Source organism: Lissotriton helveticus, chromosome 7, assembly GCF_964261635.1.
Source record: "Lissotriton helveticus chromosome 7, aLisHel1.1, whole genome shotgun sequence".
Taxonomy (NCBI): Eukaryota; Metazoa; Chordata; class Amphibia; order Caudata; family Salamandridae; genus Lissotriton; species Lissotriton helveticus.
Window position 1 is genome coordinate 1346230023 of NC_136068.1, and position 7779 is coordinate 1346237801.

Genomic DNA, 7779 nt, shown 5'->3' on the forward strand with positions numbered 1-7779 from the left:
GATAAAATTGATAGGAGCAAGTAATGGTGTAAAATCGTTTTTAACATCTATTGATTGTAAAATATGTTGTGAAATGTTTTTTATAATGTATGTTTTAAACCTGTAAATCTTTTATGGCTATGTTAGCCGAAATAAAGATATAATGAATGAATGAATAGTTTAATTTACTATTCCAACTCCAGTCCTCGTGGATAGTAGGGAAGGTGTTGGATAGTAAATTAAATGCATTCCCTATCCTAGAGCGCCCCCCAGCGCAATGCGTTGTAATGACATGCGTTGTAATAGTTGTGTCGTAAAGGCACTGTGTGGTATAAGTTGCGTTGAAAAGGATGTTTCCCACTCCCAAGTAGCCCAATAGCTCCTGGAAATTGCGCAGCTGCTGCTGACAATCTGTCGAACCGGGCCGTCCCACCAGAAAGAAATCATACAAATAGTGCGTCACCGTCTCAGACCCTGTGCGCCAGGAAAAAACCCACTGCAGGAAAGAGCTGAAACGCTCAAACAATGCGCAGGAGATCGAGCACCCCAGCGGCGAGGCCTTTTCTACAAAACTGCTCCCTTCGAATTGGATTCCCAACAAGTGGTAATCTTCTGGGTGCACCGGGAGCAACCTGAACGCCGATTTGATGTCGCACTTCGCCATCAGAGCACCCGGCCCTACCTCTGCCACGATCTTCCGCGCAACATCCACCGATGAGTATGACACCGACGCGAGCTCCGCCGATATGAAGTCATTCACCGATGACCCCTCTGGCCATGACAAGTGCTGAATCAGCCTGAACTGCCCTGGCTCCTTCTTAGGCACCACCCCAAACGGGGAGATGATCAGATTCGGCACCGGCGGTGCAACAAACGGGCCTGCCATCCGGCCCTACCTCACCTCTTTGAACAATTTCTCTCACACAATCCCCTTCCGTGCATTCACCGACTTCAAATTGACCACCCAGCGCGCAATCCGCGGCCCCTCGTACCGCAACCGAAAACCTTCCCGAAAGCCCCGTCGCAAAACGGCCGCATCATCCGGGTATGCCGCCAGCAAAGGCTCCAGTCTATCCAGCCTAACTGGCGTACGAGTCCTTTCCCAGAGCTCCTGCCCCCCGTCTCCTCCCTCCAGCCTTGTTGTCCGCTGCTGCCTGCTGGAATCCCGCCGCCGCATGCTGTTGTCCCGGGTGGCCTCCGACACCCCAGCATCGCACCACCGGGTGTCTTTGCCCGCACTTGGAGCACACCTGCCGGCCACACGCCCCCTTGTTGAAGTCCCAACAAGCTCTGACTGCATTCTGTCCCGCACCTTCTCCGTGACCCCCCCTCCCGGGTGGTGCGGGCTGAAAAGGGGGGCGACGCAAGTGGCAAACCACTCGCTGTATAAATGGTGCAGCATTACTGCCCCCCATCCCAGATTTCCCCTTCCTCCTCAGACTCTCCATCACCATCCCCTTGCATCCACTCTCGATCTCCCAATGGGCCGTCCACACAACTCAACCCCGCCTTCTCCCTACACACTCTCATCAACGCACCCAAATCCACGCTCACTCTTCACCCATCCGCCGCATCCGACTCATTCTCAAAGTTCGCCGCATCCTCTCTCACTCCTCGCCCCCCGGCGGCCGTACCGGCCCTTCGGGTGAGGCGGGCGGGGACCCCATGCCCCGCCTGCTGCCATGCGCGCCTGCCACGTCCCTCGTTGAAGCGCGACCGCCCGTACCAGGCAGAGCCGGCCCATCCCCTCGGTGGACTGGAGCCGCCAGCTGCTCACCCGAGAACCTCTCCCACTGCTCCTGCCAAGGAAAAAATGGGGAGTCCAGCATGCCAGGATAAAAACGCCCCCCCCTGTCCCACGACTCTCCGCCGGCACCCCAACCCCTCTGCGGCCCCCTACCCCAATCCACCGAGTGACCCCCTCTCGTTGCCGGCCGCTCCAGACAACCCCCTGCCATGCCCCAGTCACCCCACGCCGCCCGACGCAGGTCCCCCAGGCCCCCCCAGCTCGGCCCCTTGTCCCCCGCTCCCCGACCCCACCCCCGAGCGCACTGACCCCCTATCTCCCCACTCCCCCCCGTGCCCCCCACCAGGGAAACCGGCCCCCCCGCCCACTGCCCCCGGTCCCTCTTCATCCCTACCCGACCCCCCCCACCCCCTGCTCCCTCGCCGGGGACGCTGGCCTTCTGGGCCCCACCACGTTCTCCCCCTCCAGTGAAGAGGATCCCCAATCCTGCTCCACCCCCCCCCCTCTGCCCCCTCCCCCTCCCACTCTACCTCGGATTCTTCAATGAACAAAGGGGAACCCCCCCACATCCTGTCCTGCCCCTCTTGCCCCCCTCCCCTACCCCCCCGCACCCTGCCCCTCGTCAATAGGCCTTACCCCACTACCCCCCACCACCTGTGATGCCGCGCCTGCCCCCCCTTTCCCCCCGGGTGGCACCTCTCCTTGCCCTTCCATTTGCCGTGGAGCACCGCCCCCCCTCCACACCACGTGTCCCCGTCTGCACAATTTCCCCTCCCGCCCCCCAGCACCGCCTCCGAAGGCCAACTCCGGTTTCCTTCCCCCACCCCTCTCCTCCCCGTCCCAGAGCGCCGCATAGCCCGCCCGCGCCACCCGCCCTCCACGCCACTCCCGCCCCTCCCACCAGTACCATGAGCCCTCCGCGGCCGAGACCACGGAGAGTCGCAAGCCACCACAGCTGCCGCGGCGGCCTCACCTGCACCTCCTGCCGGATCATGTTGAGCCGCCCCGCCTCCCCAAGCAACTGCAGGGCCTCCAACACCCGGGGATCCTTGTCAACCGCCATAACTGCACTACGCTCCGCCATGGGAAAGCACCACAGGTACCCGACCGCTCTCCGCCGCGCTGCAGCACTGGGCAAATTCCGCTACCTCGCGACCAAGCCACGACCACTACCGCCAAAAAACCCCAGCCCAGTTAATCCCTCCAGCCACTGTGTCACTGCCACCGAAATGGTGGACAGCGACACAAAATGGCCGTGGAAATACCCCCCCAGCCCAAAAACAGCCCAAAAGCAGCCCAACCCGCAGCCAGTAGCCCAACCAGCCCAAGCCCCCGGAAACAGAGGATTCAGGCTCTCTCTCTCCCCCCCTCCTCCGGGCCCCAAATCTCCCCAGGGGAGGCAGGACTCCCGTTGGTCGGCCGCCCCCCCAAAACCCCATTTGGGGGAAAAGGCCACAGTTTATTCAACACTAACATTTCTGGGTCACTTGCAGATGACCAGTCAATGTTGTATACGTTGTGACAACTGTGGTGCAGTGACAGGCGTAGGCTTGACCCACCATGAGCTCCATACAGATTCTTTCCTGGAATGTCAATGGCCTACGCACAAGACCGAGAAGAGATAAGATCATACAATATCTTCGGGATTTCCCTGCGCAGGTCATTGTCCTTCAGGAAACACATCTACTTGAGGAGGAGACGATCGCTCTTTTAAAACCCCAAATATGGGTTGGTTCGTATGTGTGCACTAGACAGTCTACAAACATTAGAGGAGTCTGAATTGTATTTAAGAAATCAGCCAAGGCCCAGATTCTGTCATAGCTAGTCGACCCAGGTGGCAGATGGGTCATTGTTAAAGTCGTGATATTAGGGACCCTGTTTACCTTGGTTGGTTACTATGGAAGACTATTTTCTCTTATTTGATTGACGTTTGATTGACTTTCCAGAACCAATGGTTCTTGCTGGTGATTTTAATATTGTCTTGAATAGTTTATTAGATAAGACTCCAAATAACAGAGCTCTGGTTCCTTCTAAATCTCGGGACTTTTTACTTGGAGCAATGAAACAGTTCACTCTCTTGGTTATCTGGAGAGATAGATCAGGCCAGCAGCCAGGTGTTTCGTACCGTAACTATAAATATCGGCACCAATCCAGAATTGATTTTGTGCTGGTTAGTTATGCATTAAGAGGCAAGGTAAAAAATATCTTGTATTTGGCACCTCATCTTTCAGACCATTCTGGAGTTCTTCTGGGTTTGGAATGCCCAGCACCTAGTTCCGTCAGGACATGGTCTTTTGACTGTACCTTACTCTTGAAGGAAGAGGAGATCTCCTTCCTTTCACAAGAAATCAAATGGTTTTTGAAGGTTAATTCTGGCTCAGCCCCAATATCGATAGTATGGGATGCGTTAAAAGCTTTACCCCGGGGGCAAATTACCAGCAGGTCTAGCTACAGAAATAAAAAATACAAAAAAGAGGTCTCAGTAATTGAAGCTAGGTTGAAGGATGCCAAATCCGATTTAATTGGTCACGCTCCCCCAGAAATCGGGCAAGAACGTCAGGCTAAGTTTGATAACCTAAAGGGTCAGTTAGAAAATGTCTTGAACACCAGCCTAACTCGAAGATGGGAGGCAAGTAAGACCTCCCACTTCGAATATGGGGAAGGGGCAGGCAAGCTCCTCGCATGGATGAGCAAATTAGATTGTGTGAGGAGCTATATCAAGGAAATCAATAATGGGAATGATATTCACTCCTCAGATGAGAAAATCCGGGATGCTTTTCAAACCTTTTTACAAGACATTTACTGTGAAGACATTAGAGTGGACAGTCTTAGTGCACAAAGTTGGCAAGGTGGTATCACTCTTCCCTTAGTGAAGCCAGACCAGCAGCAGTACCCAGATCAGGCTTTCTCTCCCGTCGAGGTTAATGAAGGCATCTCTCGGTGCAAGAATGGGAAGGCTGCGGGCCCGATGGTCTCCCAGCCGAGATATACAGACAGTTGAGCGATAAGATCGTCCCTACCCTGACGTTGCTTTTCAATCAACACTACAAGAGGGCTAAAATCTCCCAGCTTTGTGGAACAACGCCACTATAGTCCTGATCTTGAAACCAGGAAAAGCTCCATCAAGCTGCAGGTCTTACAGGCCCATATCACTCCTGAATGCCGACTAAAAAATCTTTACTTCTATTTTGGCAGCAAGATTGTGTCTTGTGGTGGGAGACTTTCTCCACCTAGATCAGAAGGGTTTCGTCAGGGGTCCACAGCTCTGATTTTATTGGTGCGATCGATTTGGCTTCTGCATATTCTAACCCATTGGAAGCTATGACTCTGGATGCCACCAAGGCCTTCGACAGGGTGAATTGGATCTGCCTGTTGGAGGTCTTGAAGAAATGTAATCTGGGAGAGAAATGCTGTCGCGCAGTACGGTCGATTTACCAGACTCCAACAGCTATACTTCTCGTCAACGGCAACATTACTGGTCCCTTTAAGTTTTCTAGGGGGACCAGACAAGGCTGCCCACTCTCCCCTTCCTATTTGACCTATACATAGAGCCCTTTGCTCAACGGCTTAAAGATGATCCTAACATCCAGTCTTTTAAGTACAGGGAGTGGGAGAGGAAGGTAGCCTTGCATGCTGATGATATCTTAGTTCTCTCAGCAAATTTACAAGTGGCATTTCCAGCTGTCATCAGTCTAGTGAAGGAGTTTGGTTTGGTATCAGGCTACAAAATGAATGCCTCAAAGACGGAAGTTATGGTGTGGAATCTAGGAGAGACCCAGCATCAGCACCAGATCAGTTCCATAATGAGGTATTTGGGGATAAATATCCTTCAGGTCATCACTAAGATCGCTGAGCCCAATTTGGCCATGGTGGCAAGGGAGTGTCAGAGGCTAATGAAATCCTGGGCCCTACTCCCTTTATCCATTATCGGCAGAGCTAATCTGGTCAAGATGTCAATACTCCTGAAAATGACTTTCCTCTTTAATTGCATTCCCCTCCACTTTGAATAATCCTCAATTGATAAATTGCGAAGGGATATAAATTGTTTGTCTGGGCATATAAATCATCCAGGATGCCTGGAAAAAACTGAGGTGCAAGAGAGAGAAGGGAGGCCTCGCTCTACCAGATATCCAGCTCTATGCTTGGACCTCCCAACTCTCATGCTCGGAGTAGGAGGGATGTTTTTAGCTATGCTTGGGGCGCTAAATTATCGGTGGAGGGTTTTTTGGTTAAGTTCGGCGATCCAAAGTAAAAAAAAAAAAACGCAGCAGGTTCTCCAGGGCTTAGTCATAACATGGGTAAAACTAAAGAGTTCAGCTGCACTTGTTAACTTCTCTAGCCTGGATCCCCACTGGGACTCTCCTGGGGCTCTCGAGTGTTTGAGTGATAGGCTAGCAATTCCCATGAGGGATGCTGGACTAGTTTCAGTTTATAAACTTTATTCGATGATTCATAAAAACATCATAAAAGTATACAAGATTATATAGAGTCACATTAAAAATAGAGAAAGGGGAACAGTGGACTAGTAGCACAGATGTGAAGCAACATTAAAAAACCATACTTTTTCCAGCCCGACTGATTTAAAAATATAAGTTGCAATAAAAAACAGATGTCCGGGGTAGCAAGTGTAAATAGAAATCTCATAGCATTAGCAGTAGTTAACAAAGAATTTTTTTTAAACAACGGTTTAAGGTATAAAACTCGTAGAGATTTGTACAAAGGGCATATCAGCATAAAGTGCAACGTGCTTTGCTTCGTGATTCCGTCACACGGGCAGGGGGTAACAGAGTGGATGTTTACACTTGGGTATGCAACCAGGTTGTGCACAATGCCTAATCTCAATCTAGTTAAAACATATTGGTGAGATTGTCTAGTAATTACTCTCAAGTACATAGGGAACCCAGCCCCTTCATCCAGGTTGGAGAAATAAAAGGCATGTGTAGAGTAATCAATAGATTGAATTCTGCGGGTATTACGTTTGTGACTCAGGAAAACACCTTTAACCTCCGACTTTGGAATATCTACAACACATTTAGGGTCTTTAAGAACATCCATGTCAAATAGTTCTTTGAAGGTTGAGATGATGTATTTTAGCCACGGAATCCAGAGGGCATTATCCAGGCGTAGACAGTCTTGTAGTATACGCCTGGTAAAGACGGTCCCATCTTTTAGCCAGATGGATCGCCAAACCAACAGGGGTCTCAGTCCAATCAGGTCGGTTATATGGTCCAGCCCTAGTTCTTTATGGGTCAATTCCGTGGAGGCCGAGGATGGGAGGCATAAAAGTCTCTTAAGAAATACATTTTCCTGAGTTTGCACATCTTTGTGAGGCGAATGGCCCCAAACCCCCGAGCCATAGAGGGCGATAGAAGCACACCTGTGACGGTAAACATTCAACATATCTGGTATGCGGCGGCTTCCTAGTTTAGCAGCAAAACGAAATACACTTAGGGATGCTTTGCCCATCCTGGATTTAACATTAACATGTTCGGGGACCCATGATCCGCCGTTATTAAAGGTAATGCCCAGATAACAAAAGTTATTCACCACCTCAATACGGTTATCTCTAAAATAAAATGATTTAAGATTATTCACTTTTTTACCGCAAGCCATGATGTAGGTTTTAGAATTATTGATTTTAAGTTTCTTCCCCTGTATAAAGTCATAAAAACAGTTCATTAATTTCTGGAGGCCTAGTGGGGTTCTCGAAAGTAAAACAGTGTCATCTGCATAGAGCAGCACCGGGGTAGGGTGTCCCTCCACTAGCAGGCCGTCAGTTTGTATTTTTTTCAGTTCAGACTCCATAGAATTAATAAACAATGAAAAAAGCAAAGGGGCCAGGACACAACCCTGTCTAATGCCAGATCTTACTCTGATTTTCTTGGTACACTCTCCCTCCTGACCGAAGCGAATCTGGGCTGATAAGTTGTTATACAGTCTAGCCAGAAAATGGATTATCGCTGCCGGGGCACCCATTCCGATTAGGGTAGACCACAGCAAACGGTGGTCCACCAAATCGAAGGCGCTGGAGAGATCAGCAAAACAAAGGAACA